The sequence below is a fragment of the Crinia signifera genome, chromosome 3, assembly GCF_055691185.1.
Source record: "Crinia signifera chromosome 3, ASM5569118v1, whole genome shotgun sequence".
Lineage (NCBI taxonomy): Eukaryota > Metazoa > Chordata > Amphibia > Anura > Myobatrachidae > Crinia > Crinia signifera.
The window spans coordinates 187,614,273-187,641,547 of NC_139219.1; the positions used below are offsets into that span (position 1 = coordinate 187,614,273).

At 41.6% G+C, this 27,275-nt stretch overlaps 1 protein-coding gene across 2 annotated transcripts in view; it reads right to left on the bottom strand.

Moving 5' to 3' along the window:
• Window positions 1–27,275, bottom strand: part of CNR1 (cannabinoid receptor 1) — a 92,125-nt gene that overhangs the window by 38,898 nt on the left and 25,952 nt on the right. The window contains exon 2 of one of the 2 annotated variants that reach the window (XM_083177111.1): window positions 5,216–5,298. The gene's annotated coding sequence lies outside the window, so the exon portion shown is untranslated. The remainder of the gene's footprint in view (window positions 1–5,215; window positions 5,299–27,275) is intronic. The other variant, XM_083177110.1, reaches the window with a different exon arrangement.

The window sequence follows — 27,275 nt, forward strand, 5'->3', positions numbered from 1 at the left end:
ACGCTGCCGAAAATGCAGCGCCCCCCCCCCCTGTAGGGTAAACAAAACCATCCCCTGTGCCCCGCGTGCAGCCATTACCTCTGAATTCTGCCGCCGGTGCTCCTGTCCCGGCTCTCCCGGCTACTGTTGCTATTGAGAAGTGACACTCGGAAAATGGCTTCCCCATACAGCAGACAGTATGGCAGCCATTTTTAAGGCTGCCTCCTCTAGCAACCTTAAAAATGGTCTGCTGTATGGATGCAGCCATTTTCAGAGTGTCACTTCTCATAAGCAGCAGTAGCCGGGAGAGCCGGGACTCCCGGCTCTCCCGGCTACTGCTGCTTATGAGAAGTGACACCGGGACCCACGCAGACAGGAGTGCTGGCGGCAGGGGCAGAAGGCAGTGGCGTAACTATAGTCCCGCAGCCCCCCTGGCGCCCACACCCTCTTAGCGCCTCCCCACCACTGCGGGGGTTGCGGGACTATAGTTACGCCACTGACACAATGGATCAGAGCGTCAGAGTTATTATTAGCAGACTGCACATGTTCTGCGATCACAGGCACATACTGTTTTTGAAGGTGCAGCTGCAATCCCAATCACAATGAGGATTTTACAGTAGTATAAAGTTATTGAAGTTACCCTTTGGAGTTGTCAAGGAGTGGTTGGTAAAACTCAGGCATGTCATTCCTGTTTTTGAGGCGGTATCTGCCATCAGCAGCAGCAGGCTTGTACATACAGTACAAGTACACAGTACCTGCATTGATATTGCTTTGTCCAGTCTTCACAGAGGCGGATTAAGCATGGGCCGACAGAGGAGGTCGCTCCGGGGCCCCGACATATAAGGGGCCCCCACACTGGCACTGTTGCCCTGTGGTCGGGCAGCACAGGCGGGCGGTTCAGCGCAAGCAGGCAGGAGGTCCCTGCAGCGGTCTGGCCAGTCAGCGACAGGGTCCCTGCCGCACATGGGAAGTCAGATGCGGGGTCCCTGTGGCGGATGGGAACTAGTAGCCAATACCGCTACTAGTTCGCATCTGCTGCAGGGACCCACTGCTGACTTCTCTTACGCCGCAGGGACCCCGGCACTGACTGCCAAGACCGCTGCAGGGACCCCCTGCCCACCTGCACTGCCCAGGTACCAGCCTCCCCTGGTGGCGGCACAACTTTTTTTTTGAGGGGGGAGGTGTCTGTGGGGGGGGGGCCCACAATTTTGTTGTCCAGGGCTCCCACAGACCTTAATCCGCCCCTGAGTCTGCATACCCATAGGCCTCTCCTAACCTCACTGTTCTTCATTCTGGCTAGGCTGCAAATGTACACAATTGTGTTTCAGTTTGTGATGGCTCCAGTGGGTTGTAGCTTTACTTGTCATTGTTAGCAGTTATGTAGTGGAGAAAATACCAATTACTGTACTGTACAATTGCATTTTACGTAGAAACATGAATTAGGCAAATACGATGCAATTCACTAGGTTCAAGTAATTATGGACATTAACTGTGGTAACTTAAAATAAAAAGAAGCCAACACAGGACTGTTCGTTACTGCAGGTTAGTTTTTGTACTACAGCACTATGTTTAGAATGGAAAGAAATTGAAGATTTATGCTAAGTATACATTAATTCAGGGCCTATTCAACAGGGATTCTTTATCTACTGTACATCATTTTAGCTGTCATTATTAGCAACTTGCAAGAATAAGTATCTTAGACCTCCTGTCCCTAGATGCTGGAGTTGCAGACTCTTTGCCAACTTGTTAACTTCAGGCCAACATAACACTCATGCCATACATCTTAACACTATCTTCGGGGGACATGGGGCAGTGGCGGGTGGACGCGCCCATAAGAACGGCCCAAGTTCTGTGGGTGTTCCCATGAAAAAGCTGGGTGTTCCCATGGAAATAATGCAGTGATGCGGCTGCCAAAGGTGGTCAGCTGACGTCATCGGATGTACAGATGGGTCAGGTCCCATCTTGGCAGGGAATGGCGCTGGCGTCGCCAGCCGCCATCCCCCGCCAGCGCCATGGTGATGGTGAGAAGGGGACGCGCGCGCACGAGAGGCGCGCGCGTCCCCTTCCGACGGCGCTTCCATCCGTTCCCCAGGGTCCCCGCCGGCTTGCCGGCGGTAATCCGGGGTCCCCGCCGCCTGCCCGCATCCCCCCCTAACCCCCCCTAACCCTGTCCGTCTCCCTGAGGCGGAGACGGACAGGGTTTCCGTCGCGCTGGCGACGGAGACTGAGACGCGCGTGCGCGTGAGACGCACGCGCGTCTCAGTGTATTCGCTGGCGCGGCTGCTGGCGGGTCGCCAGCGCGGACGTTCTGGCGACTCGCCAGCCAGGATGGGACCTGACCCATCTGTACGTGGACAGGGCGCATGCAAAGCTAAGATACAGTGCATGCATTTGTACCCATTCGATCTTAAATTTACCCAAATGAGTCTTTAACTACAATAAGCCAAAGTGTGACATCGTTTCCCGCACCCGATCTTTTACCAGGGGTAATTGCATACCCTCTTATATATTTATGTGTGTGTTTTAAAGCAATTCTTTGTTTTTATCTGTGATATACAGTACCACAGTATATCTTTCAGTATTTGTCTTTTTTTTTATAGAATAAAATATACTGTAATGCTAATATAGCCAAATGTGCTGCCCTGCTCCAGTTATGGTTTGTTTGTCATTATCTGGCTTGAGAAATATAACAGTTTTAAATATTTATTTTAATTGTATGCAAATTCTCATCTCCTTACTTCATGTAGAGAAGTAGCTGCATATTTAACGGAAAACACTTAAGCTTATTGTGTAATTTTAGGATATGTTATATACGCATTTTAGACATGTCCCAGGAACATCAGTTGGGGTGCTTAAGGGCAACTGGGTTATTAGGAATATGTGTCTGGCGGTGGGGCCGCTGGATTTATAGTTTTTTGTTAGATTGCAGAATTCATGTACAATTGTGCGTGGCCAATGATGGCATAGTAAGAAAACCTTGTGTAATATGCTATAAATTTTAACTGTAACAGCTCCAGATATATATATACGTTTTCTCAATTCAACATTTCAACAATTTTCAACATTCAACATTTTCAACATAAATGCAGTATAAATTCAAAGTAAAGAATGAATAATGGGTTTACATTATTGCTTCATCTAAGAACCATTCAATTATGGAGCTTAGTTGTCATTTAGTATTTAGGGTCTATTTATCAAAGGCTCAAAGCCCTTAAATCCTGAGGTTTGTTGCTTATTTATTAATGCCATTTTCAAAGTGGCAGCTTTCACTGAGTACATTCTGTACTTCTTCCCAATGCAAAGCAAGGGCTAGCTAATTTATCATGTATAGTTACTATTTCCTGTTGTGTTTTCTAAAGCACATTTATATTATACAGGTTGAGTATCCCTTATCCAAAATGCTCGGGACCAGGAGAATTTTGGATAACGGATTATTCCGTATTTCTGAATATTTTAATATTTCAATGATGTATTTTGAAGTATCTTGCATTTATGCTGTATAAACACATAATATACACACATATATATTTTATTACCACATAAAATACACACAAATATATTTTATTACCACATAAAATACACACAAATATATTTTATTTGTTCAAAAAACAAGGTTTCAAAACGTGAAACAAAATGTGTGTACTATCTCAGCACTGAATTTGAATGCCAAGCAATCATTGTCTTGCACATATATAGTGCCAGTTACATATCATGTCCCCAGTGATGCTGTTACATATGTCCCCAGTGAGTTTTTAGCAAAAAAAAAAATTTTTTTCACTTTCTGGAATGTCTGGTTTTCGGAATAATTCGGATAACGGATATTCGGATACGGGATACTCGACCTGTATAATGAATCTGGACCTGGAAGTTTGCACGTGGAAGCTGATAAGCAGGCCCTTCTAAGTGTTCAATAACAGCTAACTGAGCTGGTGCTTCTTTTTTCATATATTGTTGTAAAGAAGATTTTGTAACACTGTGAGAAAGTCTTATGGGAGACATCATTATGAACAATCCTCTTTATAGTCACAAATATTCTACAGTATAACCTCTTTTCACTGATTCATGCTTTGCCAGGACAGAAGAGTGAAGCACCACTCCCATTGGTGGAAAACATGCAGGTAGGTCATGTGCACAATGTACATGCATCCTAAGCATGTAACATGAAAATGACGAAAATATAAAGGGAACTGTATTCTCCCATCTCTCAGCTTGGGTTCTAGTGACAATGGCAGGGCAAAAGGGTTGATGAGGAAACGCTGATGGGCAGAGGTGTGTATGTGTACACTCTCCTGCCTAATCCTAGTGTACCATATCCAGAAACTACCTGTGTTTGGCTTTGGCTTGCTTTCCTGATTATTCTCCTGCCTCATCCCAGTGTACTGCAAACCGTGCCTCCTCATGTATGACCCGGCCTGACCTCGGAATTTCTATTGACTAACACTTTGGTACCTGCTTTGCCCATTTGATCCTGACCTGGCTATGAAGACCATGAATAATGCTGACTCCACTTCACCTGTCTACCAGGGTATACCAGTCTTAAATGGGGAACCTGATCAGGGGACCGCGACCAGCATGTTTGGTGCAGCAAAGCCCATATCCTGCTTGGAAGGGTCACTGGCGATAACCATCAGCACGGTAAGATTCCGCACCCCTGCATCAGGTCCAGTCAATCCCCAGCCTGGTATTTGCTATTCCGAGCCCAAGACTGTGACAGTTGGGTTATATGTCACACTGAGTGATACTCATTCAATGCCATTAATACCAACAACAAGGGCACATAGCAATAAAGATCTGTTTTAAGAAGAGGGTCTAGGGGCAACCTAATACTTTTGAAGTGAGAAAATGGCAATCCCAAATGTGCTTTTCAGAAGTCCTTTTAGCGTTGGCCAGTGTGACCCCGAACCCCACCATTTTCTTGAGCACCATCAATAATAAAAAAAATGTGGATCTTCTGGATTGCATTGAATGACAGGTCTAGATACTATTTTTAAGCCAAATAAATGTGTTAACCATCGGATCTGAACACCTGGGTTGCATGCGGACACCCTTCATTTTGAAGAACGGTGCCAAGTACTGCAGCACCAAAACCATCAGATTTGTGCCTAAACCATAGAATTTCTATCCAAATATGATTCAGCATTGTTGTGCCTCTTTTTAGGGCAATACAACATGTACAGTAGCTTCAAACTTTTACAGAAGATAAAATAAAAATATGTCCAATAGAAACACTACGTACACATCACCTGAGTATCAGAAGGGAACTTCCATCATGATTGGTTATTTTCCAAGACTACCCAGATGCATAATAATTCTTTCAATCTGGAAAGAAGCAAAGTTAAAAACATGAATAATACAATCCAAATATATGTAAATGTAAATATGTATATATAATAATATATATAATATATATAATATATATATATATATATATATATATATATATATATATATATATATATATATACTGTATATAAATATATATATATATATATATATATATACAGTAGATATAGATATATCTATATCTATATATATATATATATATATATATATATATATATATATATATATATATATATATATATATATATATATATAATGATTAGACAGGTTTGGTAAAAATTACAGTCAAAAGAAAAACTGTTGGATCCCAATTGCCAGAATGTTTACTTTACTCGGCCTATCCCATACCTCCAAACATGACTTTTCCAGGAGGGACAAAATACTCTGCTCCTGGATTTTATGATTACTATCAAATCTTTTGAACTTGTTAATTGATAAGAAAGGTGTTAAAGTACAGGTGATAAGTCTCATAAATTCAGAGAAAAGGCCAGGGACCAGTGGAGCAACTCCCGGAGACAATGGAGACTTTTGCTGTTGGGCGTAAGCCATCAGGGGGGCACAGAGAGCAGGCACCAGGATCAACATTGCAAAGTCCCAGGAGCCCCTCTGCTGGGGGATTTAAGGTCTCCGAATCAGTACCGGGGGGGAGACACAGATTCAGTTCTGTAGTGCAGTGCACTGACAGCCACTAGGATATATTTGTAACTGCAGCCTGCAGCACCCTGATTGGCTGGTGTACAGGCTGCAGGGAGGAAGGAGGTCCCTGCAGCACAGATTCGGCAACAACGTCTAGACTGTGCTGCACAGCTGGAAGTGACTGAGTAATGTGGAGGTGAGTGGTACAATGGGTGCGCGAGTTAGAGTTGAAGCACATAAAACATTTTTTATTAGTATATACTGTATGGTGGCCAAAAATATTGGGGGTACCACTATCAATACCGCCTCCGGGTGCATTGTGGGAACTTGCACCCCTGCCAGGGATATAGCATTTTTTTCATCCTGGAATGAGTCACGTTGGGAGGTATGCTACCCCTAAAACCTGTCGGGAAATACTGGCACAGATTGAATACCTCCAATAAAAATACTTTAAGCTGCATGTTAAGTGTGTTGGTATACTAGTTTCCACTTACTGGTGCTGATCTACTTTTTTAACCTGATGAATGCAAAAACATGTGTATGTATACCAAAATATAAAACTAGCATTCTGTTACAAACAGGTTTTTTTTTTGTTTTGTTTTTTTTTTAAGAAAAATTGTACCCAAATGCCAGCCCTAGATTTGGTGACATAGATGGAACCCCTCCACTCCTTGAGATAGTGCCTAGTCCCCTGCAAGCACTACCTTTTAAAAAAGCTACTTCTTCCTGGTTGGCGGCAGCAGCATGTCCACCATCCTCATGTCCATTTCAGATTCCTGCCTTTTAGTAGTGCCACCTTGTTTCTGAACAGAGTTCCGGGTTTAACTAAAATAATAGGTATGTGATCTGCACTGGTATGTTAATGATTTGCTGCTCAATTCATGCCAGTACAGTATTGACAATAAAAAGTTCCTGGTTACTAGGGGCCTTATTCTAGTTCACTCTTTCTGACAAAATCCTTCTTAGATGGACAAAACCATGTGCACTGCAGGGGGGGCAGATGTAAAATGTGCAGAGAGAATTAGATTTGGGTTAGTTATTTTGTTTCTGTGCAGGGAAAATACTGACTGCTTTATTTTTACACTGCAATATAGATCTCACTTTAAAGTAAAACCCCACCCAAATCTAATTCTCTCTGCACAAGTAACATCTGCCCCACCTGCAGTGCACATGGTTTTGTCCATCTAAGAAGGATTTTGTCAGAAAGAGTGAACTAGAATAAGGCCCTAGGTAACATCAATGCTTTTGCTTATATGTCAACTGAGCTGTTAGTGATTGATATTATGAGGCGGACTGTCCAGATATCAGTACATCAGTTTTTGCTTTGCTAATTCTGTAGCTAAACCTGCATTATCTTGTCCTGTAATTCATTGCTTACTTGGTTTGTGTTTTTGATTCTCCTGTCCCTGGTAGTGCTTATTAGAGATTTGTCTTTGCAATAACAAGCAGCTGAAAACAAGCCCCTGCAGAAATTTCATTGGGCTTGCTCTTTGACCCTAGTAAGACCAGCTGTTCTTAAAGTAACTCTAAATTGGAAGACCGTAGGTTATCAAGCATTCCTAAAATTAGTATACTGTCCCATATTGACTTTGTATAAGCTGTAGGGTTCAGTCAGTTACAGTAGGACGGGTTCAGTATGCATTTGTCCATTCCAACAAAGGTTTTGCAAGATGACTGCTAATACAAAGCCACCTCCTAGACAGAAAGAAAACCTACCCTGTGCAAATCTGCAAGAGAATGACAAATGGATCGCTATTTGCTATTATCTGTAAATTCATACACAATTTACTCCCAATATGAATTATTTCACTAGTTTGTTATAATATGAGTAAAGTCTTATCCTTCCTCAACTGTGGGACTTATACAGGCAGATCAAGACCGACCATGACATCACACAAACTTCCTTTAAAACTGACAGGCATTGCAGCGGCTTTCCTTGCACTCTTTGAATAAGGTCGGTGACCTCTAAAAAATGTTGACTCAATATTGTTATTATTTGTGATGGATTTTTCACTCACATGAACCAGAATAAGGGCCACAGTCCTTGGAGAAAATATCTCAGATGTTACATTTCACATTTGCATGCCAACTAGGTAGAATCACTTCCTTGGCATTAGGATTTTGAATTCCTGGTCTATCTACTCAAAATGCTTTCCCCTTTATTAATAAGTGCAATACTTGTGTAGTTTCACGGCGCCAGCATGCCTACTTCCGGGTTCTACGCTCGGCAAACTATCTAAAAGAAAGTAACTTAACTCCATACCAACGTGGATAGTTCATACCCCCACTATCCACGTTGGCATAGAGTTGATTTTAGATAGCGTGGCGAGCGTAGCGAGCCACCGATCCCGCAGCATGGGTGAGCGAAGCGAGCCCTGCAAGGCGCCGTGAAACTACACAAGTACCATAAGTGCATATAAGAAGCTGACCATGATGGTTTACTCCATTATGTACAGTAAAATGGTTTGCAGGCTGAGAGATCATTGGCTAACAGCAACTAAGCATGCACAGGTTGTCTGAAAACACTTATGTCCTTGAACCCCTATCCATTTATGCTATTAACAGGGGCAAAACTAGCAATACTTTTGTAAATCACTGCTACTGGAGCCCTCTTTGGAAAGTTCCCTGTGACTTTGGGGTTTAAGCTTATTGGACCAGGCCATATAAGATTATTAGGACGTTAGATCTTGTATGTTATAATTTAAGTTAATTTATAACTTCATCCCATTTGAGATGGAAACAATATCAGAATAAAAAAACACTAAATTCACTAGAAGGTCTATGGGCATGAAGAAGAGTCTTGGATGTCAGCAATAAAAATGAAAAGGGTAAGAAAGTATTTTCTCCAGAAATCCTGTTATTTTTTTCTTTGAACACTCATGAAGGGAAGTAATGTTAGGGGTAGCAGCAGAATCCCCAGCACTCACGAGAATTGCTTGGCAAAAGGCGCCAGCTTTCTGTATCTAGTATCACTGCTTCTCATTTGGATATAGTTCACTGTTGCTAGGTAACTGGGATGTATTTGCTTTTATGTCAACTCAACTGCGGCTTAATGCTAGGGGTCTGACCATCCAGACCTCTCTCAGTTGTTAAGTCTTAGTTTAAATTACCACACTTCCATTACCCAATGCTAATTCAGGTTGTCTTTTGGATTCCGCAGACTTCTCGTGCTCCCAACATTGGCAATCTGTTTCATTAGGGTTTTTTGGCCACCAGTCCTGACCCAAAATGAACTAATCATCATTTTCTGCCAAAAAGAATGGGGAATGCTATGATGTTGACAGGGTAAAAATGGTGAAAATGTCAACATTTAACATACAGTATCAACATCCAGAAAATGTCAACATGAACCGAATGTAAACCAAAGAAACATAGACATACTGTATTGAAAAGGTTGAAAATAGCATTATGGTAAGTGTTATGCCTATATTTAGGGTTAGGGTTTGGCAGTGTTGGCATGTCACAAGTCAACATTGGGCATGCTTATTAACATATAAACATGTACAGTAGCAAGTGGGGCCCTTCTGAGTGATATATTTGATGCATCGTAGCTCTGTTGAATGTACATTATAGAAACTATTGGACAGCTGTGAAAATTGTTGTATTGTTCAAGTATGAATCACGGCCTTAATCTGCAGCATCTCTTCTCCTTATCTCCCAGTCCTATCACTGCTGACACTGACTAAAAGAACTTGCGGCATAGCCTTACACACCACTCAGTTCTGTGAGAACAGGAGAACAGAGGATGGATTAAAGAAAAGCTGCACTGCTGCAGTGCTGGTCATCATGTCCTTTGGATATTCCAGCCATGCACCCTTCAGGTTTTACAGCCACTCCAAGCATCCTTAGGATCCCTGAAGTGGTGCAGTACTGAACAGGTAATTCGCACAGCTTTATGACAGTATGTATTCAGGGTTGTGGCTGATGTATGTATGGATCTATGGAATTGGAAGACAGAGTTAAAGGACAAAGGAATAAAGTATGGGAGAAGAGGAGAACAGACAGGGGAAGCAGATTAATGGGCAGGAAAGGGGAAGAAGCAACAAATAAAAGTTTAACGTTGGATGGGAAAAAAAATACAGAACATCAGTAAAATACGATACTAGGAAATCACATGGATTGTGCAGTGCCTTGCAGCGCTGAGTTTAAGCTCAGTAGAGGTTTCCGCTCTGCATCCTGGTGCTGCTGTCCTTAAGCCCCACCTCCTGACACCATCAACCTTTAGCTCTGCCTCCCAGATGCCCCACCTCCCCGGGACATCAGCTGCCAGTTGCTGGTAGGCAAGATAGGCAGAACCCGGCTGAACAGCTAGCAATGTGATCATGTCTCTGCAAGGGATGGGTGTGACACCATTTGCATAATCTCTACTCTTCTACTGGCAGTGTAGTCCTACTCTGCAATGCAGCTGCATTTAAGGAGAGATGGAAACCTGGGGTACTGGACCCCTATGCACTCACTTATTCTTAATTTCTGAAAAAGCTAATAGAAAAACAAGTTGATCGATCTACATTGAGAAAATAAACAAAACTAGCCAATGTGCCTGGTTTCAACTGATGTGCCCTTTTCACCCTTTTAGTAGTTGAATAAAACTGGTTAGTTAGTAGCACCAAAGATTGTAACTACAGTATCACAGTTCCCAAACCACCCAGCAGGTCACATGTTCCAGGTCACCCAACAGGTGCACCGGTTGAGTTCACCAACGGTCACTTTTTCCAGAGGAAATTGTAAATGGCAGGCAGATGTTTCGCCACAACTCCAAAGCAAAGCAACCACATTCAAAGCAAGTCCTTTAATTTGGTATATGACGTGCCCTGATCAGACAACAATAAAAGCAATTCTTCTGCAATTATTATATTGTTTTGGAAAAGTAGTATTTTCATGTAAAATATTCATACATTTATTAATTATTACCATTAGTAAAATCTAATCAATCTGTGTGAGAAATTCTACAGGGTTAATTGCTAAATATTTAAATGCTACAAGCTGCTTTTTACTTGAATGTTATTGTGCATGACTCAACAGTGACAATAGTACTTTTCTGAGTCTCTTGACTCTATTAAAGGGTCTGCATATGCCCAAGATCATTACTGCATTATTGTTGCATCACAGTGCTGTAGCATATACAGTACATAGCCCGGGAGAAATGAATACCTTATCATATTGACAGTAACATAGTAACATAGTAATTAAGGCTGAAAAAAGATGCTAGTCCATTGAGTTCAACCTATTTGACTTGTAACTACTGACTTGAGTAAGTCATATCTATAGGATTCCTTTAATTGCCAAAAATGTATCCAGTTTTGATTTAAATTCATTAAGCTCAACAGTAGCTGCTGGCAATGAGTTCCAGAATTTTACTTCTCTAATGGTGAAGAATCCTCTTCTTAATTCAGTATGGAAATTATTTTCCTCAAGCCTCAGTACATGCCCGCTTGTCCTAAGTATTGGCCTGTTAGGGAACAAATCCTCTCCCAGTTCCATATGATTCCCAATCCTCTATTTGAACATACTAATCATATCACCTCTCAATCTCCTTGTCACGGCCGCTGTTAGGACGCGCCGCTCACCTGTTCATCTCCGGCGGCGGGGCCTGCGGGCCATCCGTCTGGGTGCAGGACGGGGAGCGCGGCGTCTAGGTCTCCCGGCCGCGACCATCTTCCTGGGGCCTGCAGCACGCGCATCCAGCATGACAGCCAGCCAAGGTTGTTTGTCTCCAGTCCGGGCGCCGCCATGTTGTTGTAGCCAGCCAATGGTTCAGAGCTCCAGTTCAACTCCTCCAATCAAGATCTACCCTGGGGGATAAAGCAGAGCCCTCTGGGGCATACAAGTGCCAGTACTTTGTTGTCTATCCCTGTGGAGGAAGCTTCAGCCTGTGCTCCTGTCCTTGCCCTGTGATATCCCTGTCTTCGTTTCCTGCAGTTCAACACCTGATACCTGGATACCTGCATTTGCATTCTGCTCCCAGCCCTTACAGCGTCACACCTGTTTCCTGGACTTTGCAAATTGCATTCTGCCTCCAGCCCTTTCAGGTTTGCTACAGTCTCTCAAGCCCTGCGTGTCTGTTGACACATCTCCACTCCTGCTGTCGACTAGCTGCACCTGCTGCCAGCTCTGCGTGTCTGTTGACATATCTCCACTCCTGCTGTCGACCAGCTGCACCTGCTGCCAGCTCTGCGTGTCTGTTGACACATTTCCACTCCTGCTGTCGACCAGCTGCACCTGCTGCCAGCCCCGCGTGTCTGTTGACACATCTTCACTCCTGCTGTCGACCAGCTGCACCTGCTGCCAGCTCTGCGTGTCTGTTGACACATTTCCACTCCTGCTGTCGACCAGCTGCACCTGCTGCCAGCCCCGCGTGTCTGTTGACACATCTTCACTCCTGCTGTCGACCAGCTGCACCTGTTTCCAGCCCTGCGTGTCTGTTGACACATCTTCACTCCTGCTGTCGACCAGCTGCACCTGTTTCCAGCCCTGCGTGTCTGTTGACACATCTTCACTCCTGCTGCCGATCCGCTGCACCTGCTGCCAGCCCTGCGTGCCTGTTGATGCATCTCCACTCCTGCTGTCAACCAGTTGCACCTGCTGCCAGCCCTGCGTGCCACACCTCCACTCCCGCTGTCGGTCCGCTGCACCTGTCGTCAGTCCTGCGTGTCCGTGGACACACCATCACGTCTGCCTGTGGTCCAGTTGCACCTACTGCCAGTCTTCCGTGCCTGCGGACGCCTCACCATCCTGCTGTCTGCCTCCGCACCTACTGCCAGTCTTCCGTGCCTGATGACGCCTCACCATCTTGCTGTCTGCATCCGCACCTACTGCCAGTCTTCTGTGCCTGCTGACGCCTCACCAGCCTGCTGTATGCTTTCGCATCTACTGCCAGCCCTCCGTGCCCGCTGACGCTTCTCCATCCTGCTGTCTGCATCTGCACCTGCTGTCAGTCCTTCAGCCCGCTGACGCGGTTCCACCCGGCTGTCGGCACCCGCGTCTACTACCAGTCATCGCAGGTCGCTGACTTCCGTCTCCTACTGCCCATTGCCGTCTGCTCCCACAGTCAGTCATTGTTTTCCCTGTAAAGCTAACAGAGACTCTGGGATCAATCCCATCATTCTGGACTCTCAGTTGTTACCCAGGTATTCCACTGGGCTTTCTGATCTACAGTTTCATTTATGGTCTTGCCTTCTTATGTTGGTGCTACAATAAAGAGTTATATCAAACCTGCTATTCTCCAGTCTCCTTCAAGCCGCAAACACCCAACCTCCAGGCCTCAGACAGATCCACAAGGTACCCCTAGCGTGACACTCCTTTTCTCCAGTGAAAACATATTCAGCCTGGTTAACCTATCTTTGTATTCTAGTGATTTAAGACCTTTTACTAGCTTAGTCGCCCTTCTCTGTACCTGTTCCTATTCATTTATGTCCTCTTTAAGGTGTGGTGCCCAGAACTGAACACAATATTCCCAGTGTGGTCTCACCAATGCCTTGTAAAGATGCATTATCACATTGGCATCCCTTGAATCCATTCCCTTTTTAATGCATGCCAGTGTCCAGTTTGCTTTTGCTGCTGCACTTACGCAGTGTGCACTACTATACAATTTTCATCTATGATGACCCCCCATGTAGTTCTCTACAGCAGAATTCCCTAAAATAACTCCATTTAGCCTATAAGTAGCTTGTTCATTTTTGTTCCCATAATGAATTACTTTACATTTATCAATGTTAAAAGTGACTTATTTTCAATAAAACTTACACAGGTTTGAGTCAATGTTTGAGCTAACCTCCTTGCTTATATCCGCTATGCACCTACCAACTTGTAGACATCTGCCAATATGTCTCTCATGATGTAAACATCTCTTTAGTTACACCTAATATAACACCAATAGTAGAGTAGTAATATGTCTTACAGGTTCTCATATTTTACAATACACGTGTCTTCAATGCAGTCATCCAAATTTGAGATTCAGATTTAGCACATTATCAACAGCTTAAAAATCTTAAACCCTGTACACACTAGATGACCTGCAACACCGCCGATCCAATATCGGCTGTGCCGTGGATGGACAAAATACAGTGTGTTTACCCTAATATTCATAAAAAAAGAATAATTGCAGAAATTTAATTCTCAACCCAAATCATAATGCATTTGCAGAACCATTTGCCAGAAAACGGAACATCGAAAAGTACCTTCCATCTGTGCTAGTCAATGGCATCCACAATTCTACTAAAAAAACAGTCTGAAAGTGGTCACCACTGAAAATACTTTGTCACGCCTCTGTTTGGCGTGATAAACCACCATGCTTCCTCCATTGATAAAATTATGGTTTAATATTGGATTGAATATATTTGTGGATTCACAGTGTATGATTGTAAATATTGTCAATATAATCATTGTTATTTTAAAATAGAAATTATTTTATTGATTACATCTTACAGCCTAAATATGGAGCATGTCAACTGTTGTAGGTGGTACATAGTATTAGCGCCCATTGATATTTCCCTGCATATACAGCATGTGTATATATATATATATATATATATATATATATATATATATATATATATATATATATATATGTGTATATATGGTTTTGTGAAAATTCAGCACTCCACCCTGAAAAGTACAATTTGCCCCGGGTGCCTTCAGAAAACTCCAGGGGACTTGTCAAATAATTTTTTAGTGCAATAAAGTATCCATAAAAATCACAGGTATATGTATATGGTCGACGTTTCGATGCCCACTGACATCTTGGTCACGACCACGTGTATCAGAAGTACAGACATTCATGTCTGCCCGTGATTTTCTGCCCGTGTGGTTACCTGTATGTTGGCAAAACCGACACCACCATACGTGAACGTATGGCGAATCACAAAATGACCATACAGGCAACTTTAGCAACTGGCACGAGTGTCCAGCCGGTCACTCGTCATTGGGCGGAGGCTGGGCACACAGTTGCCAGCCTCCGTATTAAACTAATTGACCACCTGCCGCCCCTCAAAAGAGGAGGTGATAGGAGCAAATTATTGCTCAAGATGGAAAGCAGGTGGATTATTAAATTGGATGCTATATCACCCAAAGGGTTAAATGAGAAGTTGGGCTTACACTGTTTTAATTAATTAAATGACATTGTTGCTTTAAATGCATTTAATTGCCCTGCAGACTTGATCGATAGTACCATAGTTTAATTACACTGTAGCTTTTCAGGCATGTACATTTAAAGCCGCTTTGTTATACATTGTAAACATTTACTAAGTGGATAGTTGTTTTTAATTTTATGTTTCCTTTATATGGATTCTGTTTTTAACATGTGATGGTTGCACCTGCCTGATGGGGTGACTTGACCTCTATGGTGGACAGGTGATTAATTTCACCTGTGCACACCATGGGGCGTGTTGCCATCAGGCACAATGCTCCCTGATAGGTGTGGGTGTAACCTGGGGTGTGTATTTATATGTGATGTATGCTCATTTATACTTTGTTCCCTGACGACGGGGCAAGTTCCCCGAAACATGTCGGATTAAAGTTTGCTGATTTCACTGCTTACAAGCCTCACGAGTGCCGCTGTCGTTCTTTACTCTATTTTGGGCTAATACCTAACGGAAGGCACCGGAGCAGTTAACTACAAGAGATCTGAGTGAGTGCCGGGAAAATAACTTATATATATATATATATATATATATATATATATATAGCAGCAGAGGTGCGGCACTCCAGGGGTTAATGATGACAGTAGTCAGACAGGTAACCACTACGTTTCAGTTCTATTGAAAAAAGTTCAATAGAACTAAAACGTTATGGTTACCTGTTTGACTACTGTCGTCATTAACCCCTGGAGTGCCGCACCTCTGCTGCTATATGTATTTCTTTCTGTGAGGGCACACAGGCTACTGCTGTTTGGTCATTGGGATTGCTGGACCATTGGTACTATATATATATATATATATAGATATATATATCTATATCTATATATATATATATATATATAGATATAGATATATATAAATATATAAATCTATATATATATATATATATATGTATATGAGAAAGAGGAAGGGTTCAGAGGGCGCTAAGAGTAAATACACAAATATATGCAAAAATATTATGTAATAAAAATTGCCCAACCGGCATAACATTGTATATACAAGATAAAATATTGTAATTCAATACAGCCTTGGATGGGACTCTTTCAGATATTTGATGGTTACAATCATTAGGTAAGTATACAGGGTCCAACGCGTCAATTCAATGACTTCATCAGGGGCAGTCACGGCAAATCATTTGAGCAATTTGTACTTAATCTGTCAAAGGTGTGGGTCTCCTTTAGTACTCTTTCATATCTAAAAACATTGGGTCTCGCCTTACAGGGGATCCCTCAGAGATGCTGCTCCACATATACTGTGTGCAGATTGGGGCACATTTCTATTTGTTCATATATATATATATATATATATATATATATATATATATATATATATATATACACAGTATACAGATGGAGCCGACCTGGTCTTTGCAGGGGATGGCGGCAGAATCGCCAGCCGCCATCCCCCCCAGCCGCCATCTGATCTGCGAAAGGGGACGCGCTCGCACGAGATGCGTGCGCGTCCCCTTCCGACGGCGCATCCACCAGGTCCCCGCCGGCTTGCCGGTGGTCACCCGGGGTCCCCACCACCTCCCCGCCCCCCCCTGCCGCCTCCCCTAAGTCTGTCGTCGTCCCCCCCCGCCGCCCAGAAACTGAGACACGCGTGCGTGTGAGACGCACGTGCGTCTCAGTCAGATGGAGCCAGCGGAGACAATCTGGTGATTCACCAGCAAGAGGGAGCCCGGCTCCATCTGTATACTGTATGTATATACTCAGTTGTGCTCATAAGTTTACATACCCTAGCAGAAGTTAAGATGTACTGGCCATTTGTCAAAGAACATCAATGATAACTACTCACAAACTTTTCTTTTACTCATGGTTAGTGGTTGGGTGAAGTCATTTATTGTCAAATTGTCAAGTTCACTCGTTTTAAATCATAATTACAAAAAGAAACCACCCAAATGACCCTGATCAAAAGTTTACATACCCCAGTTCTTAATACAGTGTATTGAACCCCAGAGCCGGCCCTAGGCAAAGGCAAGCTAGGCAAATGCCTAGGGCGTTTGGAATGCCTAGGGGTGCCAGCAGCTTCTGCTGATTAAAATTATATGCAGCATGCCTATATTCTGTGTGTGAGTGAGGCTGTATCTGCATATCAAATCACTGTAACATATTATTATTATTATTATTATTATAATTTTATTTATAAGGCGCCACAAGTGTTTCGCAGCGCCGTACAAAGGAACAATACAGGGAGACAAAACTTGGCATAACATTGAATAAATAACAAAAATACAGTACAAATAAAGAGCACCACAGTTCAATACACATTACAGCTTAAATGTAAGTAGTGAGGACCCAATCAACATACAACTAGAGGCTTGAGGCCAATGATGGAGATGAGTATGAAGATGGTCACTGAGTGTTGGAGTAAAGGAGAGCTGTGAGTGAATTCCATATGCAGGTACAGCCACAGTCGCACACAGAATATAGGCATGCCGCATATCATTTTAATCATTGGAAGCTCCTTGAGTGTGATGGTCTCATAACAATGCAAATGAGATACATTTTCAGCAAAAAAAGGCACCCAGCGTTAGCAGAACTGGCCAGGAGCTGCATGGCCTATTGAGGCATTATGTGTGTCATGTATAAATGCATTAATAATGTGTGATGTATGTGTAACAGGCATTATGTGTGTCACGTGTATAAGGGCATTAATAATGTGCAACATATGTGCAAGGGTCATTATGTGTGTCATTATGTGTATGAAGGGCATTAATAAAGGTTGGCATAACGTGTAAGGGACATTAATAATGTGTGTCATGTGTAAGGGGCATTACTGTGTGGTATTATCAAGGGTGCCGAGAGAAAGGAGTAGGGGGTACAAATTGCCCAGGCGGAACTAGTGGTGGTGCTAGGGGGCACCAGCCAAAATCTTGCCTAGGGCATCATTTAGGCTAGGACTGGCTCTGTTGACCCCTTTAACATCAATGACCGCTTGAAGTCTTTTTGTACAGTAGTTGTGGATAAGGCTTTATTTTCTCAGCTGCCTTGAGGACGGAGCGGTTGTTGTCGGAGATATTGCACACTAATTTTTTTTTCAAGTCCGCAGGGGGCCCTACTTGTCATAATGATGATGTATATATATATATATGTATATGTATGTATATATATATATGTATGTATATATATATATATATATATATATATATATATATATATATATATATATATATATATATAGTGTGTGACACTTGAACAAATGCTAGGAGGGGAGCCACTGAAGCAATATAGACAGCTTTCAATGAACTGATGCAAACTGCAGGGGAGGAGAGTTATGCCTCTGATTATAGTCATGTCAAGTAAGTAGTTTCTCATGCTAATTGTGTTGTATATAATGCAAAGCTTGGTGTTAATGCAGTGTTAACTTTGTGTTATTGTTATATTGTTATATTGTTATACAGTATTATCTTCATATTGTGTCATTTACTTTCCGTTGACAGATAAAGTATAACAATGTAATCCTGCACACAGAAAACAAAACTGAGCAAATTAGGCAAATGCATCAACAAGGATAGAAAAACATACCATTACTCTAAAAAATGTCATACATTTCTTTCTATGGACTATAAAAATGTATGTGTGAGGAATTCTTAAAAAATAATGTACAGGAAATAAAATAAATAGTAATTTAAGGTTTATGATTGAATAAATAAAGCATTTAACAGTTGAAGATTAACAAGGGGATTTTATTTCCAGTCCTGATGTCATTTCTGATCAATAGCTGAAGGATTCCTAAAACCATACAGATGGGTCTCACAGATCCAGTGTCAACAGTCATGTCACAATATTTTACGACAATACTAGAGGATTAAGTAACACTCAGTGGGAATGAAATTAGGGTGATCTAGTGAATTACAAATGCCCCTTGCATAATAAGGAAATGTATATGTAGAAGGTAAACTTCAAAGTGATATTTTGGAAGACATACCTACAGCCAAGATAATATTAATATTTCTCATTTTGAAATAATAAGTTATAGATTATAGTGTCCAATGTTATATGCAACTAGCTAAGCCCGCTCAAAGCAAAAGCTTTGAAAGCTAGTCTATGTGTGTTTCTGTATGTGTAATTTCCTCTGTGTTTCTGTATGTGTGATTGCCTCTGTGTTTCTGTATGTGTGAAGAGAAAGATATGTAATTTCACTCTCTGCCTCTCCCAGTTATACAGGGACACTAGACATAAACCCAAATGGGAATCCTGTATAACTGAGTGTATGGGCGGCACTCCCAGATAAGTAAAACAGTCTTTACATGGCCAAGATATACATATATATATATATATATATATATATATATATATATATATATATATCTTCTGATATCAAGTTTGCTGTGTGTGTGGTTCTGATTCCTCAATCAGTGCACAGGACTAGAGAGCAGCTGCCAGTAAGAAGAGAAAGGAGCCTTACCATGAGGGATAATGTCTGCTTAGTACAGTACTTGATCTAGTATGCAGCGCTTAGAGCAAAAACGGCATGAAAATGCATGCATCAATGATTTAAAAATAAATTTAATAACACATAAAATTACATGAATAAAATACCAGATAAAGCTGTGAGTCAGCACAGCGAAACGCGTTGGTATTTTGGGCCACCTATTGGAGAAGAGTTACTAATTTCACCTGGCAAGCTGTTTTGACCACCTGCTGATTTATCTGATCCCGTCCCACAATCTTCATCTGAGGTCGTGAACCGTCCCCCATTCCTGGGATTGGATTGCACAATACAAACAAAGGTTTTCCCGGGCTGGCTATACCATCATTTTGCCAACCGAGCCATCTACCAAGCATCCACAGGATAGTTACAACGTTAGGACGGACTTCCTCTGAACTCATTTGGATGCAAGCTAAAGATCAGTGCAGGTCTTATCAACCCTACAGCGGTGACTATAATACTCCAATTAGGTCCTTTTCATTGATCACTTATCTGGTATTTTATTCATGTAATTTTATGTGTTATTAAATTTCTTTTTTAATCATTGATGCATGCACTTTCATTACGTTTTTGCTCTAAGCGCTGCTTTATCTTGTTGTTCCTGTTTTTCTATATACTTGGGGAACTGACCACCCCCGTAAGCAGCTGCTCATTAAGATGACAACCCATATATAGGTGCTCTATAATTAACTTCGGTTAATTACTGTGCAACACTTGATCTAATATGTAAGGTGGTTATTTTGGTTCACTCTTTCTGACAAATTCCTTCTTAGATGGACAAAACCATGTGCACTGCAGGGGGGGGGGGGGGGCAGATGTAACTTGTGCAGAGAGAGTTAGATTTGGGTGGGGTTTTACATCAAAGGGAGATCTATATTGCAGTGTAAAAATAAAGCAGTTAGTATTTTCCCTGCACAGAAACAAAATAATTAACCCAAATCTAATTATCTATGCACAAGTTACATCTGTCCCACCTGCAGTGCACATGGTTTTGTCCACCTAAGAAGGAATTTGACAGAAAGAGTGAACCAAAATAACCCCTATCTGTACTGTATTTAATGTAGAATGTTTAACCTTTTCATGACCACTTATGTATAATTAAATATCTTTTATACAGCCATAGACCATTTATAGTTTTAATGGGGTCCCAGAGCAAACTAGTTTGAGGACCCCTAGATTACAGTATCTAGTGTATAAAAAGCAAAGTGTACATTAATGCCCAGTTTCATTACCAGGTCTTCTACAGCTGATGAATATAGATGTGGTCAATGTTGGAATTCTAAGAATATAGACATTTTGACCATATCAACATTATGAATGCAATGAATACCAACAAAATATACAGCACCTTTTTCAAGAGAATCCGTATACACATTCATAGAGTATACAATACCTTGTTGGCATTTGCATGCCTTACTTTTAATTCACAGGTTTAAGCTTATGGGTTTACTTTATTTATGTGGCAAATTTGGCCTTTAAATAGAAGTCACTGTGGTGTCTCATCAAATTTCAGTTGTGATTCACACAGAGTGATGCAGTTTGCAAATGTCAAGCTAAAAGAAAAGAATGTGGGAAAAGCCTTAAAAGTAAAAATAATAAAAACGCAAAGATTATCATATGGGTTCAGAAGAATCCAATACATTTTCATCCTCTGGAAGACATTTGCAAATGTAATACATAGCAATCACAGAACACGTTATTATTACTTCTCATATTAAATGTGGCATTCTTTTGACCAAAAAGAAAATTATATTTACAGTAAGACTGCATGAACAGTATTGTTAGCAGGCACATTGTGTTAGTTGATCACATGAACTGCTACAAACATTGATTCTAACGGTACAGTAGAATTAGGCAATTGCCTGTCATTTTAGCATTGTCCTTAGTACATATTATAAATTTGACTTCAGGGGACAGTGGGTATTGGTATCAGTGTGTGTATGGGGGCGCAGTAGGTTTAGGTTTTGCCTAGAGTGCTGAGAAACCTTATATTGGCCCTGAACCCACCTAGCCCAACCTCAGATAGATGTTTAGACTCCTGGAAGTCAAGGAAATCCCCTCCCCACCTTTTCAGGAAGTTGGCATGGCATTGAAGAGGAGTTGGCAAGTATGGCCTGAATATTTTTAACCAACTAGCCTCCCATTGAGTAGTGGAAACTTCCCATATTTAAGAGGTTCAGTTTTTGACTTTCTAAGTGGGCATTTTGTACTGTGTTTTAAAATCTATTTTCTTATATGCTCATTTTGCAGACATTATAGACTATGGCATTTTGCAAGTACTTCCTGTGCCAAATGCAGAATAAGATGATTATTCTGATAAAGTGCTTTCAAATGTTCACTCTTCTGTACACCAGTACAACATCATGTGTCTACAGATATGACTTACAGGATATGGTTGCAAAATATAAAGGGGGAAATTTACTAAAATGGAAAACCTAAAATTTCGTATTAGTATTTTCACTACGACTGCATACGGCTGTTTCAGCCGTATGCAAAGTCGTGATCCGGAGGGGAATTTACAAAGCAGTCACATACAACTGCTTTGTAACCCTCCGATGTCGTATTAATTCGTATTAGCTGGCCGTATATACAGACAAAGAGATTGGAGAGCACTGCTTTTAATTTATAGGGAAATAGGCATTGACACACAAGTATTAAGTGCTACATATACATATTGGACTTCTTGGTGGACATGGATTGTTGGCCTAGAAGAAGATGAAAGTGAAGAAAGAGCAATGTATAAACTGTACAAAGGGGATGTAATTGCATGGTACAGCTTATGGAGGTTATGTGCATGGTTCAGGAATTTGATTAGCTTGCCTGAGGAGTGTAAAGTCTTACTATGTGGGGAATGCCACTTCAAAGAATGGGTGCAGTGTAAAAAAAAGTCCTGTAATTGTGAATGCAAGCTTGATTCAGAGAAACAAACACTGGAAGGGTGATTCGATAATAAAGATTTGAGACAGGATATGACTGTCTCCTGAAGACCTAGAGATTGTAATGTTTAAATAGCAAATATTGGGCAATCAGAGATCCACAATCTTATAAGGTGTAGAAATGAGTTCCTTGGGAAGGGAGTCGAACAGGATAAATATTGAATGCAGGTGTGGGAGCTAGTAATAGTTGCTGAGGAAAAGTAATAGTCATAGAATCTAGGTGAGAGGAAGTGTGAATAGACATTTATTTTAAGATATAGGAGAAGGAGGAGTGGTGGAGATCTGTAATAGTGAATTGAGTATATCAGTTTGGATTCTGTAAGTGATGGAGAATCAGTAAAAGAGTCTGGTAACAGGGGTAAGAAAGTGTCTAATCCTGGTTCTGTTGTGCAGGTGAAAGCTGAAGGCTTCTGAGACACTTCAAGAGGTGAAGTAGTTGTAGAAGTTGGGATATGGAGTGGAAACATGATATTATTTGGAGTACCATGGACCATGTTGAGACATCAAGCAATACTGATGGATGGAAGAAAGGCAGATAGAAATGTGAAAAAAGGGATACAAGGATTTGTGCATTGTCACCATAAAGGCAGTAGTAAATATGGAAGGAGCTAATACAGATAGGGCTCACTATCTGAAGAAGCCGCCGAACCCCTAAGGAGGCGGGGAAATGCGTCATACCGCTAATTCTGACTGAGCTACCACATTTCCGGAGTGCTAGAGAGACAAGAGCCCTGTTACCTGCAGTAAATCTCCTGGGTGTGGTAACCACACCACTTGCAACCCAACCCGGAGCCTGGATTTCCAGGAACTTTAAAAAGACTGCTGCAACACAGCCCCAAAAAACAGCACCGGTGCACATACAGCAGGTACAGGGAGATCTCTCCCTTTGGACTTTTATATTTTATTTTTATTTTTTCTCTCTCCCCCTCTCTTCATTTCCAATCTAAGGGAGGGGTACTAAATATATTTTTACTTATTTTTATTTTTTCTTCATATTTTTCATTGTGTCTGGCTAGGCAAAATTGAATATATAAGGGAGCCACTAACTCTCCCCACCTATATGTGGGATAAATAGAACATCCAGACCCAATTGGTGTTGAATTAACCACACTGGATTTTGTCTGCAACTAATTGTGTTTTTATGAAATTGTGTTTTTTTTTCACTGGCCAGTGTTATATACTATATGTGTATTTAAATCATTTTTTTAGTCTGTTAAATATTTGCATTAATTCAGATATATATTGTTTCCAGCGCGTTATATGTTTTTTCTTTGTATCTTTACTATCGGGAAATTGGCATTTTCTATAATTACGCTGCAGGAACCTACTGTGTGTGTTATTCCCATGGTTTTGGGACTCAGCAAACAGTACTGTATATGGTCTACACCCCAATAATTAAAATAAGGACATAGTACGGTTTAAGTTCTAGCGCCAATATATTTGTCTTGTTAATACAGATAGGGAGTTTATAATTAGAATTGTATGATGACATCCTTGAGGGTACAGTATGGCAGAGCCCAAGAGTGAAGGGTTGTGAGTAGGACAATATGGCCAAGGCTTTGATTAGTAATGATAAGAAAGTCATTTTTTGACACACTGGTAAATGCAGTTTTCATGGAGTGAAAGCCGGATTAAAGCAGATAAAGAAACAAGTGGATGCAAAGGAAGGTGGTCAGGACACAAATTCTTACAAGAGTGTATAGGCAAAGTGGGGGGAGAAAGATGGTTTGTTGATAAGAGAAAGAGTTAGGCTCAAGAAAGGTGTTTTTTTTTAGTTAGAATAAGGTGTGTTTAAATGTGGATGAGTGCCAGAGGAGATAGATTCATAACAAAACCTAAGAAAAAGTTGCTTGTTGCTAGTAAAACTATTCTGGATTCCTAAGACAAGCTCGGGGAGGTCAGAAACCTCCAGTGTAGCAGAAGGGCCTAGTGATTAGGAAGGATGGCCCTTGTGGAAACTTCAAGGTGTTACAGTATGGGGAGAGAAATGTATGTGAAAATGTTCTATTCTTTTCCAACCCCAGGTTCTATCACCTGAAGCAGCTTTCAATGTACTGTACCTGAAACATGTATTGGTTATAGCAAGTCAATATGCCTGATGGAGATTATGGAAGGATTGAGTGAGTAACATGTCAATAGCTTATTGTATACTGCAGCCTCAGCAGAGAAAGATATCTCAAAATAACTTTGAGTACCGTAGAACAATTTATGCATGTTTAGATTACAGCAGACTTAAAGACTTATCATATTGATTGATAGAAACCTTTTTGTGCTGAATGACAATCTGGGGCTTTGAGTGCAGATGTACAATATGACTAAATACTAAATAGGGAACTGAGAATTCCTAATGTATATCAAAAGAATGCGACCATACTGGATTTCCAACACAGTCTATAGTCTTTTACCAGCCAATTGCTCATTCCTTAAAGTAGATTAAAAGATACATTTTCAGCTACATTTCTAGGTATAAAGCAAAGGGGCTATTAATTAAATAGGTGACACAGGCAATATCACTAATACCCCGTTCTCACTGCCGCAAAAACCCAGGTATTTGCCAGGGCAAGCAGTAATTTCCTGTGTCCTGTCTCAGTGTGAAGGGGTCTTTGGGAAATTCCCGGGTGTTATGCCCAGGGAATTAGACACAGGTTTTTTGCAGGGTTTTTCCTGGGTAATACATGGGTGTATGGCAGTGTGAACAGCACAGATGCCAGAAAACAAGCTCATTGGGGGATGTAATCATGTGATATGTGACAGCCTGCCAATAAAAGCTGGTTTTAAACAGCCAATCACAGCAATTTGTACAAATTTCGCAACACCCAATCAAATTCCACACACTTGTTGGAAGGCAGACCATGGAAAGCAGTGTGAAAGGGGCAGACACGGGAAATTCCCGGATCTGAGGTGCAGTGTGAAGGGGGTCTGTTGAGCTGAGAAGCTCTGTGCCCTGCCAAAAATCCAGCAAGAAAAACCTGGGATTTTGCAGGGGCGGCAATGAGAATGCAGAATTATGTGTTTAACATGCTGTCCCAATGCAGTCTTCCATCACCATATTCCAGTATAGGGACCTTCATTCATCAAACTCTGAAAACTTTTGGATATGCCATGTTACAGGGTGGGTTTGAAAAATGACAATAGCTGGTTGTCTGATACTTTATCTCCATCCACTTTATCTCTTTTCAAGACTTAGTACATAGACCCCTAAGCTACTTCGTGCTACATTATATCTGAAAGTAGTGTATATCTGATAATTGGTATAATGATGAACCATTATCTGCTGTCAATCTTTCATTGCCATAGGTTTATTTATTTAACATGACTCACTCATCTGGGCCAGATGTACTACAGATTGAGCAGCCATCATCCAGCCTGCCCAATCGGCAGGTTTCTTGTGCTGGCATAGGCTGGCAACTCCATCTGACAGGGATGCGCAAGCTCCTTACTCAATCATGGGGCAGCTGGTGCAGAGTGGGTGGAGCGGCAGAGCCGGGTGGAGGGCTGCTACAGACTCCAACAGAACAGGTTGCGCGAGTGTCTCGTGCGTTTGCCCCCTTCTTTCGGAGGACAGCAGCTGGCGGGGGGGGGGGGGGGGCGGAAATTGGCGATAGCATTGCCAGGAGCATCTCAAATGAGAGCTGCTCCATCTTTAAGCCATTAAAGGTGATAAAGGGAAATTTGATAAACCACCAACCAACCAGCTACTACTGTAACTGTCATTTTTCAAACACAGCCTGCAACATGTCAGTTAAGAGCTGAATAGCTGGTACTTCATCAGTATCCACATCATCACATTTCAGGGCTTAGTACATCTGGTCCTCAGTCTTTAAATTGCACTGCACATCCATTCAGGACAGTAGATCAGTGTCTAATGTGCATATTTCTGGGAAAATGGAGTGGTGGGCATTTTCCAGTGATTTCTGCAGTGCTGCTGCCATTGTTAAAGGACATTGTTACATTGTCCAATGGGTGCAGCATGGGCCCATATGCGCCTCACACACGGCACCCATTATACATATTCCACTGGCCAGGATCTTTGACACATAAGCACAGTGTGAGCCTGTTTCTTTCATAGTAATCTGCTTTCTCTGATTGCTGTGAAATTGGTGATAAGTTTGTTTCAGCACATTTACTGTCCGGGGACTACTTTGTCTTCATGGTTTTTCAATGATGCTTTAAGAGCATTAACTCTGTTACTTCATGTATGAACTTGGGTCAGTGAAGCAGTACCCCTCCTTGAACAAATTCATACCCCTATTAATTTTACATTGCAAAGTAAATCCTCCTTGACATTGAAAATGTATGTTACTACTACTATTCTCATTACAGGTCATCAGTAGGTAGAATCAGTTACTACAGATGAGTAGTTTGTAATCAGTAAATAGATGACAATAGCTGTGGGAAGTGCATGTAAAAAGGGAATGTAAATTAGATTATATTTTGTATTGACAATACAGTATATAATGCAGAGTTTATTTTCATAATGATTTCATTTTAATGATGTATACAGTAGATTAAATTCCACTGCACATGTGTGAACAAGAAAAGGCATGTGATCAGGGCTGGTGCAAGCTGCTCAGCAGATCCTCCGAAGCAGGGAGGCACTGGGATGAAGAGGCCCTCTACCGGCTCTTCTACTCTACTGTTGCTGCTGGGTGTTACTTTGGGTGAGATGTACTAAGCCTTGAAAAGTGATAAAGTGGAGAGTGATAAACCACCAACTAATCGGCTCCTATCAAACCCAGCCTGTGACATGGCATGTAGGAGCGGATTGGTTGGTGGTTTATCACTCTCCATTTTATCACTTTTCAAGCTTAGT